The sequence below is a fragment of the Triticum aestivum genome, chromosome 7D (genome assembly GCF_018294505.1).
Source record: "Triticum aestivum cultivar Chinese Spring chromosome 7D, IWGSC CS RefSeq v2.1, whole genome shotgun sequence".
Taxonomy (NCBI): domain Eukaryota; kingdom Viridiplantae; phylum Streptophyta; class Magnoliopsida; order Poales; family Poaceae; genus Triticum; species Triticum aestivum.
Genome location: NC_057814.1, coordinates 124,887,833 through 124,898,084, shown reverse-complemented (window position 1 = coordinate 124,898,084; position 10,252 = coordinate 124,887,833).

Genomic DNA, 10,252 nt, shown 5'->3' with positions numbered 1-10,252 from the left:
GATAGTAGTGACACACATATTCATAATATTGAAGCCAAAAGATGCAGAGTTGATAATGATAGTGCAACTTATTTGTGGCACTGCCGTTTGGGTCATATTGGTGTAAAGCGCATTAAGAAACTCCATTCTGATGGACTTTTGGAATCACTTGATTATGAATCACTTGGTACTTGCGAACCATGCCTCATGGGCAAGATGACTAAAACTCCGTTCTCCGGAACAATGGAGCGAGCAATAGATTTGTTGGAAATCATACATACTGATGTATGTGGTCCGCTGAATATTGAGGCTTGCGGCGGGTATCGTTATTTTCTGACCTTCACAGATGATTTGAGCAGATATGGGTATATCTACTTGATGAAACATAAATCTAAAACATTTGAAAAGTTCAAAGAATTTCAGAGTGAAGTGGAAAATCATCTTAACAAGAAAATAAAGTTTCTACGATCTGATCATGGAGGAGAATATTTGAGTTACGAGTTTGGTCTTCATTTGAAACAATGCGGAATAGTTTCGCAACTCACGCCACCTGGAACACCAAAGCGTAATGGTGTATCTGAACGTCGTAACCGCACTTTATTAGATATGGTGCGATCTATGATGTCTCTTACTGATTTACCGCTATCGTTTTTGGGTTATGCTTTAGAGACGGCTGCATTCACGTTAAATAGGGCACCATCTAAATCCGTTGAGACGACACCTTATGAACTGTGGTTTGGCAAGAAACCAAAATTGTCGTTTCTTAAAGTTTGGGGCTGCGATGCTTATGTGAAAAAGGTTCAACCTGATAAGCTCGAACCCAAATCGGAGAAATGTGTCTTCATAGGATACCCAAAGGAGACTGTTGGGTACACCTTCTATCACAGATCCGAAGGCAAGACATTCGTTGCTAAGAATGGATCCTTTCTAGAGAAGGAGTTTCTCTCGAAAGAAGTGAGTGGGAGGAAAGTAGAACTTGATGAGGTAACTGTACCTGCTCCCTTATTGGAAAGTAGTTCATCACAGAAATCAGTTCCTGTGACTACTACACCAATTAGTGAGGAAGCTAATGATGATGATCATGTAACTTCGGATCAAGTTACTACTAAACATCGTAGGTCAACCAGAGTAAGATCCGCACCAGAGTGGTACGGTAATCCGGTTCTGGAGGTCATGTTACTTGACCATGACGAACCTAGAAACTATGAGGAAGCGATGACGAGCCCAGATTCCATGAAATGGCTTGAGGCCGTGAAATCTGAGATGGGATCCATGTATGAGAACGAAGTGTGGAATTTGGTTGACTTGCCCGATGATCGGCAAGCCATAGAGAATAAATGGATCTTCAAGAAGAAGACTGACGCTAAAGGTAATGTTACTGTTACAAAGCTCAACTTGTTGCGAAAGGTTTTCGACAAGTTCAAGGAGTTGACTGCGATGAGACCTTCTCACCCGTAGCGATGCTTAAGTCCGTCCGAATCATGTTAGTAATTGCTGCATTTTATGATTATGAAATTTGGTAAATGGATGTAAAGACTGCATTCCTGAATGGATTTCTGGAAGAAGAGTTGTATATGATGCAACCCGAAGGTTTTATCAATCCAAAGGATGCTAACAAAGTGTGCAAGCTCCAGCGATCCATTTATGGACTGGTGCAAGCATCTCAGAGTTGGAATAAACGTTTTGATAGTGTGATCAAAGCATATGGTTTTATACGGACTTTTGGAGAAGCTTGTATTTACAAGAAAGTGAGTGGGAGCTCTGTAGCATTTCTAATATTATATGTGGATGACATATTGTTGATTGGAAATGATATAGAATTTCTGGATAGCATAAAAGGATACTTGAATAAGAGTTTTTCAATGAAAGACCTCGGTGAAGCTGCTTATATATTGGGCATCAAGATCTACAGAGATAGATCAAGATGCTTAACTGGACTTTCACAAAGCACATACCTTGATAAAGTTTTGAAGAAGTTCAAAATGGATCAAGCAAAGAAAGGGTTCTTGCCTGTGTTACAAGGTGTGAAGTTGAGTCAGACACAATGCCCAACCACTGCAGAAGATAGAGATAAAATGAAAGTCATTCCCTATGCTTCAGCCATAGGTTCTATCATGTATGCAATGTTGTGTACCAGACCTGATGTGTGCCTTGCTATTAGTTTAGCAGGGAGGTACCAAAGTAATCCAGGAGTGGATCACTGGACAGCGGTCAAGAACATCCTGAAATACCTGAAAAGGACTAAGGATATGTTTCTTGTTTATGGAGGTGACAAAGAGCTCGTCGTAAATGGTTATGTCGATGCAAGATTTGACACTGATCCGGATGACTCTAAGTCACAAACCAGATACATATTTATATTGAACGGTGGAGCTGTCAGTTGGTGCAGTTCTAAGCAAAGCGTCGTGGCGGGATCTACGTGTGAAGCGGAGTACATAGCTGCTTTGGAAGCAGCAAATGAAGGAGTCTGGATGAAGGAGTTCATATCCGATCTAGGTGCCATACCTAGTGCATCGGGTCCAATGAAAATCTTTTGTGACAATACTGGTGCAATTGCCTTGGCAAAGGAATCCAGATTTCACAAGAGAACCAAGCACATCAAGAGACGCTTCAATTCCATCCGCGATCAAGTCAAGGTCTGGGTGTTAGACCCGTTGACTAAGCATCTCTCACGAGCAAAACATGATCAGCACCAAGACTCCATGGGTGTTAGAATCATTACTGTGTAATCTAGATTATTGACTGTAGTGCAAGTGGGAGACTGAAGGAAATATGCCCTAGAGGCAATAATAAAGTTGTTATTTATATTTCCTTATATCATGATAAATGTTTATTATTCATGCTAGAATTTTATTAACCGAAAACTTAGTACATGTGTGAATACATAGACAAACAGAGTGTCACTAGTATGCCTCTACTTGACTAGCTCATTGAATCAAAGATGGTTAAGTTTCCTAGCCATAGACATGAGATGTCATTTGATTAACGGGGTCACATCATTAGAGAATGATGTGATTGACTTGACCCATTCCGTTAGCTTAGCACTTGATCGTTTAGTTTGTTGCTATTGCTTTCTTCATGACTTATACATGTTCCTATGACTATGAGATTATGCAACTCCCGAATATCGGAGGAACACTTAGTGTGCTATCAAACGTCACAACGTAATTGGATGATTATAAAGATGCTCCACAGGTGTCTCCAATGGTGTTTGTTGAGTTGGCATAGGTCGAGATTAGGATTTGTCACTCCGATTGTCGGAGAGGTATCTCTGGGCCCTCTCGGTAATGCACATCACTATAAGCCTTGAAATCAATGTGACTAATGAGTTAGTTACGAGATGATGCATTACGGAACAAGTAAAGAGACTTGCCGGTAATGAGATTGAACTAGGTATTGAGATACCGACGATCGAATCTCGGGCAAGTAACATACCGATGACAAAGGGAACAACGTATGTTGTTATGCGGTTTGATCGATAAAGATCTTCGTATAATATGTAGGAACCAATATGAGCATCCAGGTTCCGCTATTGGTTATTGACCGGAGATGAGTCTCAGTCATGTCTACATAGTTCTCGAACCCGTAGGGTCCGCACGCTTAACGTTCGGTGACGATCGGTATTATGAGTTTATGTGTTTTGATGTACCGAAGGTAGTTCGGAGTCCCGGATATGATCACGGACATGATGAGGAGTCTCAAAATGGTTGAGACATAAAGATCGATATATTGGATGACTATGTTTGGACATCGGAATGGTTCCGGGTGAGTTCGGGCATTTACCGGAGTACCGGGAGGTTACCGGAACCCCCCCGAAAGTATATGGGCCTTATTGGGCCATAGTGGGAGAGAGGAGAAGGGAGCCTAGGAGGGGGCGCCCCCCCCAAGCCCAATCCAAATTGGGTGCCCCCCCTTTCCTTCCCCCTCTCTCCCCCTTCCTTCCTCTCCTAATCCAACTAGGGAAAGGGGGGAATCCTACTCCCGGTGGGAGTAGGACTCCCCTTGGGCGCGCCATAGAGGGCCGGCCCTCCCCCTCCTCCACTCCTTTATATACGGGGGAAGGGGGCACCCCATACACACACAAGTTGACAGTTTTCTTAGCCGTGTGCGGTGCCCCCCTCCACAAATTCCACCTCGGTCATATCATTGTAGTGCTTAGGCGAAGCCCTGCATCGGTAACTTCATCATCACCATCATCACGTCGTTGTGCTGACGAAGCTCTCCATCGACACTCAGCTAGATCGAGAGTTCGTGGGACATCACCGAGCCGAATGTGTGCAGATCGCGGAGGTGCCGTACTTTCGTTACTAGGATCGTGAAGACGTACGACTACATCAACCACGTTGTCATAACGCTTCCGCTTTCGGTCTACGAGGGTACATGGACAACACTCTCCCCTCTCATTGCTATGCATCACCTAGATGGATCTTGCGTGTGCGTAGGATTTATTTTTTGAAATTACTGCGTTCCCCAACACTGCATACATCAGTATGTATTATTTCCAATAAGTCAGTTGCTCGCTCCATTGTTCCAGAGAACGGAGTTTTAGTTATCTTGCCCATGAGGCATGGTTCGCAAGTATCAAGCGATTCATAATCAAGTGATTCCAAAAGCCCATCAGCATGGAGTTTCTTCATGCGCTTTACACCAATATGACCTAAACGGCAGTGCCACAAATAAGTTGAACTATCATTATTAACTTTGCATCTTTTGGCTTCAATATTATGAATATGTGTAACACTACGATCGAGATTCAATAAACCATTTATATTGAGTGTATGACCATAGAAGGTTTTATTCCTGTAAATAGAACAACAATTATTCTTTGACTTAAATGAATAACCATATTGCAATAAACATGATCCAATCATATTCATGCTCAATGCAAACACCAAATAACATTTATTTTAGGTTCCACACTAATCCCGAAGGTAAAGGGAGTGTGCGATGGTGATCTTATCAACCTTGGAATCACTTCCAACACACATCATCACCTCGCCCTTAACTAGTCTCTGTTTATTTTCCAACTCCCGTTTCGAGTTACTACTCTTAGCAACTGAACCAGTATCAAATACCGAGGGGTTGCTATAAACACTAGTAAAGTACACATCAATAACATGTATATCAAATATACCTTTGTTCACTTTGCCATCCATCTTATCCGCCAAGTATCTAGGGCAGTTCCACTTCCAGTGACCATTTCCTTTGCAGTAGAAGCACTCAGTTTCAGGTTTGGGTCTGACTTTGGGCTTCTTCATGGGAGTGACAACTTGCTTCCATTCTTCTTGAAGTTCCCTTTTTCTTTTCCTTGCCCTTTTACTTGAAACTAGTGGTCTTGTCAACCACCAACATTTGATGCTTTTTCTTGATTTCTACCTTCGTCGATTTCAGCATCGCGAAGAGCTTGGGAATCGTTTTCGTAATCCCTTGCATATTATAGTTCATCACGAAGTTCTAGTAACTTGGCGACAATGACTAGAGAACTCTGTCAATCACTATCTTATTTGGAAGATTAACTCACACTTGATTCAAGTGATTGTAGTACTTAGACATTCTGAGCACATGCTCACTAGCTGAGCTATTCTCCTCCATCTTGTAGGCAAAGTACTTGTCAGAGGTCTCAAAACTCTTAACACGGGCATGAGTCTGAAATACCAATTTCAGCTCTTAGAACATCTTATATGCTCTGTGGCGATTAAAACATTTTTGAAGTCCCAGTTCTAAGCCGTAAAGCATGGTGCACTAAACTATCAAGTAGTCATCATACCGAGCTTTGTCAAACGTTCATAACGTCTGCATCTGCTCCTGCAATAGGTCTGTCACCTGCAGTGCATCAAGGACATAATTCTTCTGTGCAGCAATGAGGATAATCCTCAGATCACGGACCCAGTCCGCATCATTGCTACTCTCATCTTTCAACTTACTTTTATCTAGGAACATATAAAAAATAAGCGGGGAGCTACATCACAAGCTATTGATCTATAACATAGATATGCAAATACTATCAGGACTAAGTTCATGATAAATTAAAGTTCAATTAATCATATTACTTAAGAACTCTCACTTAGATAGACATCCCTCTAGTCATCTAAATGATCACGTGATCCATATCAACTAAACCATGTCCGATCATCATGTGAGATGGAGTAGTTTTCAATGGTGAACATCACTATGTTGATCATATCTACTATATGATTCACGTTCGATCTTTCGATCTCAGTGTCCCGAGGCCATATCTGCATATGCTAGGCTCGTCAAGTTTAACCCGAGTATTCTGCGTGTGCAAAACTGGCTTGCACCGTTGTATGTGAACGTAGAGCTTATCACACCCGATCATCACGTGGTGTCACGGCACGACGAACTGTAGCAATGGTGCATACTCAGGGAGAACACTTATACCTTGAAATTTAGCGAGGGATCATCTTATAATGCTACCGTCGTACTAAGCAAAATAAGATGCATAAAAGATAAACATCACATGCAATCAAAATATGTGACATGATATGGCCATCATCATCTTGTGCCTTTGATCTCCATCTCCAAAGCACGTCATGATCTCCATCATCACTGGCTTGACACCTTGATCTTCATCGAAGCATCGTTGTCGTCTCGCCAACTATTGCTTCTACGACTATCGCTACCGCTTAGTGATAAAGTAAAGCAATTACATGGCGATTGCATTTCATACAATAAAGCGACAACCATAAGGCTCCTGCCAGTTGCCGATAATGGTTACAAAAATGATCATCTCATACAACAATTTATATCTCATCACGTCTTGACCATATCACATCACAACAAGCTCTGCAAAAACAAGTTAGACGTCCTCTACTTTGTTGTTTGCAAGTTTTACGTGGCTGCTACGGGCTTCTAGCAAGAACCGTTCTTACCTACGCATCAAAACCACAACGATTTTTCGTCAAGTGTGCTGTTTTAACCTTCAACAAGGACCGGGCGTAGTCAAACTCGATTCAACTAAAGCTGGAGAAACAGACACCCGCTAGCCACCTATGTGCGAAGCACGTCGGTAGAACCAGTCTCATGAACGTGGTCATGTAATGTCGGTCCGGGCCGCTTCATCCAACAATACCGCCGAATCAAAGTAAGACGTTGCTGGTAAGCAGTATGACTATTATCGCCCACAACTCATTGTGTTCTACTCGTGCATATAACATCTACGCGTAGACCTGTCTCTGATACCACTATTAGGGAACGTAGTATTTCAAAAAAAATCCTATGATCACGCAAGATATATCTAGGAGAAGCATAGCAACGAGCGGGGAGAGTGTGTCCATGTACCTCGTAGACCGAAAGTGGAAGCGTTTAGTAACGCGGTTTATGTAGTCGAACGTCTTCACGATCCAACCGATCCAAGCACCGAACGTACGACACCTCCGTGTTCAGCACACGTTCAGCTCGATGATGTCCCTCAAGCTCTTGATCCAGTTGAGGCCGAGGGAGAGTTCCGTCAGCACGACAGCGTGGCGATGGTGATGATGAAGTTACCGGCGCAGGGCTTCGCCTAAGCACTACGACGATATGACCAAGGTGTGTAACTATGGAGGGGGCACTGCACACGGCTAGGAACAATTGATCTTGTGTGTTCTAGGGGTGCCCTCCCCACGTATATAAAGGAGGGAGAGGGAGGGAGGCAGCCTAGGGCGCGCCCAAGTAGGAGGAATCCTACTTGGGCCCCTAGTCCAATTCGCCCCCCTACCATATTTGGACAAGGGGGAAAGGAAGGAGGGGGAGGGGAAGGAAGTAGGAGTCCTACTTCATACTTTCCTTTTGTTCCTCTCCTTTCCCTTTCTCCCCACGTGGCTGGCCCTATAGGGGGCGCACCATCCCCTTGTGGGTTGGTGTGTTCCCTTACTTTGCCCATTAAGCCCATATCTTTGTCGGCGGTTGCCCGGAACCACTTCCGGTGACCCGGTATCACCCGGAACACTTCCGGTGTCCAAATTGTTGGGGAACATAGTAATTTCAAAAAAAATCCTACGCACACGCAAGATCATGGTGATGCATAGCAACGAGAGGGGAGAGTGTCGTCCACGTACCCTCGTAGACCGTAAGCGGAAGCGTTATGACAACGCGGTTGATTCAGTCGTACGTCTTCACGATCCGACCGATCCAAGTACCGAACACACGGCACCTCCGAGTTCAGCACATGTTCAGCTCGGTGACGTCCCACGAACTCACAATCCAGCAGAGCTTCGCGGGAGAGTTCCGTCAGCACGAGGGCGTGATGACGGTGATGATGATGCTATCGACGCAGGGCTTCGCCTAAGCACCGCTACGATATGACCAAGGTGGATTATGGTGGAGGGGGCATCGCACACGGCTAAAAGATCAATGATCGACTTGTTGTGCCTATGGGGTGCCCCCTGGCCACGTATATAAAGGATGGAGGGAGGAGGAGGCCGGCCCTCATAGGGCGCCCAAGTGTGGAGTCCTACTAGGACTCCCTAGTCCTAGTAGGATTCCACCTCCCACATGGAATAGGAAAAAGGGAAGGGAGAAGGAGAAGGAAGGAAGGGGGCGCCCCCCTCCCTAGTCCAATTCGGACCAGTCCATGGGGAGGGGTGCGGCTACCCTTTGAAGCCTTTCTCTCCTTTCCCGTATGGCCCATTAAGGCCCAATACGAATTCCCGCAACTCTTTGGTACTTCGAAAAATACCCGAATCACTCGGAACCTTTCCGATGTCTGAATATAGTCATCCAATATATCGATCTTTACGTCTTGACCATTTCGAGACTCCTCGTCATGTCCCCGATGTCATCCAGGACTCTGAACTACCTTCGGTACATCAAAACACACAAAATCATAATACCAATCGTCGCCGAACTTTAAGCGTGCGGACCCTACGGGTTCAAGAACTATGTAGACATGACCGAGACACGTCTCCGGTCAATAACCAATAGCGGAACCTGGATGCTCATATTGGCTCCCACATATTCTACGAAGATCTTTATCGGTCAAACCGCATAACAACATACGTTGTTCCCTTTGTCATCAGTACGTTACTTGCCCGAGATTCGATCGTCGGTATCTCAATACCTAGTTCAATCTCGTTACCAACAAGTCTCTTTACTTGTTCTGTAATACATCATCCCGCAACTAACTCATTAGTTGCATTGCTTGCAAGGCTTATTATGATGTGCATTACCGAGAGGGCCCAGAGATACCTCTCCGACAATCGGAGTGACAAATCCTAATCTCGATCTATGCCAACCAAACAAACACCATTGGAGACATCTGTAGAGCATCTTCATAATCATCCAGTTACGTTGTGATGTTTGGTAGCACACAAAGTGTTCCTCCGGTATTCGGGAGTTGCATAATCTCATAGTCATAGGAACATGTATAAGTCATGAAGAAAGCAATAGCAATATACTAAAAGATCAAATGCTAAGCTAACGGAATGGGTCAAGTCAATCACATCATTATCTAATGATGTGATCCCGTTAATCAAATGACAGCTCATGTCTATGCCTAGGAGACTTAACCATCTTTGATTCAACGAGCTAGTCAAGTAGAGGCATACTAGTGCCACTCTGTTTGTCTATGTATCCACACATGTACTAAGTTTCTGGTTAATACAATTCTAGCATGAATAATAAACATTTATCATGATATAAGGAAATATAAATAACAACTTTATTATTGCCTCTAGGGCATATTTCCTTCAGTCTCCCACTTGCACTAGAGTCAATAATCTAGTTCACATCGCCATGTGATTTAACACCAATAGTTCACATCACCATGTGATTAATATCCATAGTTCACATCGCCATGTGGCCAACACTCAAAGGGTTTACTAGAGTCAGTAATCTAGTTCACATCGCCATGTGATTAACACCGAAAGAGTACTAAGGTGTGATCATGTTTTTCTTGTGAGAGAAGTTTAGTCAACGGGTCTACCAAATTCAGATCCGTATGTATTTTGCAAATTTCTATGTCTACAATGCTCTGCACAGAGCTACTTTAGCTAATTGCTCCCACTTTCAATATGTATCCAGATTGAGACTTAGAGTCATCTGGATCAGTGTCAAAACTTGCATCGATGTAACCCTTTACGACGAACCTTTTGTCACCTCCATAATCGAGAAACATATCCTTATTCCACTAAGGATAATTTTGACCGTTGTTCAGTGATCTACTCCTAGATCACTATTGTACTCCCTTGTCAAACTCAGTGTAGGGTATACAATAGATCCAGTACACAGCATGGCATACTTTATAGAACCTATGGCTGAGGCATAGGGAATGACC